Raw genomic sequence first — 1,400 nt, forward strand, 5'->3', positions numbered from 1 at the left:
GCTTCAAACCAGGCGCGGGAGCCGCTCCCGATCTCGCGAGAAACGCGGGCGCGCGCTCGTGGCCGCGCCGCTGGCGGGCGCGGCGGGAGGCGGCGGTGAGGCGTCGTCGCCATCTTCGCACAAACGCGGAGCTAGTCAGGCTGGGAAGGAGCCCCGAGATCATCGAGTCCAACCCGCAACCAAAGCCCACTATGTCAGCTATACCGTGGCACTGAGTGGCACGGCCAGTCTTTCCTTAAACACCTCCAGGGACGGTGACTCCACCACCTCCCTGGGCAGCCCATTCCAGTGTCTAATTACCCTTTCTGTGAAGAAATCCTTCCGAATGTCCGAACTAAACCTCCCCTGGAGCAGCTTAAGACTATGTTCTCTTATTACTTTTTACCTGGGAGAAGAGGCCGATCCCCACCTGGCTACAGCCTCCTGTCAGGGAGTTGTAGGGAGCGATAAGGTCTCCCCTGAGCCTCCCCCAGGCTGAACGCCGCCAGCTCCCTCAGCTGCTCTCGTAGGACTTGTGCTCCAGACCCTTCACCAGCTTCATTGCCCTCCTCTGGACTCGCCCCAGTTGAATAAGCCTGACAAGTCATGGTACTGCCTTCAGCCACTCTCCCAAAGTCCTCTCCGGGCGCGAGTATCTGCGAAAATGAGTACAGTCGCATTTTGTAAACAGGAGCCTTACACCAGAGCATGTGGGGCATCAACCCGAAAAAGCTCAGCTGGTGTCAGTAAGAAAAAATAACTGAAACACCCTCCTTTTTGTATCCACTGTGAGGGGGACTGAAAAGACAGATAGTATGGATAGCTGACTTGTTGGAATGTCTATTTGGGCTCCTTCCAGACTGAATCCCTTACTAGTGGAAATTTTTTTCCCAAATTTTCAAGCATTTGTTGTGAACCTGATGGTTTTTTCCCCAGATATCCTTTAACTTGAGACTAGTAATAAATTCTGAATCTCATTAAAAAATGGAAAGATAACTAAGCTCAAACTCCAGAGCTGTGTGACTGCTTACAGAATGTATGAAGAGCATTTAATGACACTTTTAATGAGAAGCAAGGCCACAGATGATTAGCTGAGGGGAAACGTTCTGAGCATATAGTAACTACAGAGTTATAGACAGTATTCAAAAATGTGAATAGAAGTAAGCTGTGGACAGTAGGAACTTAAGGTGTTTGTCGTCCATATGTGTTTGGCCTTCAAAAAAAGAAGATGTCTGATTACTTCGAGTGATGAAAGCTATTTAGTAAGGACAGGTGACAAACCATCAAATGACAGTAGGTCAAATAGGCAGGACCCGTGCTGAAGAAGGGTCATTTTTTTCTAAGAAAAATAAATAAAAACACATAAAATAGCAAAACACTAGAGGTCAGTCTTGCTTCAGATCTAAGTTTCCCCGGTGTTT

Source organism: Lepidothrix coronata, unplaced genomic scaffold (assembly GCF_001604755.1).
Source record: "Lepidothrix coronata isolate B3197 unplaced genomic scaffold, Lepidothrix_coronata-1.0 Scaffold0, whole genome shotgun sequence".
NCBI lineage: Eukaryota > Metazoa > Chordata > Aves > Passeriformes > Pipridae > Lepidothrix > Lepidothrix coronata.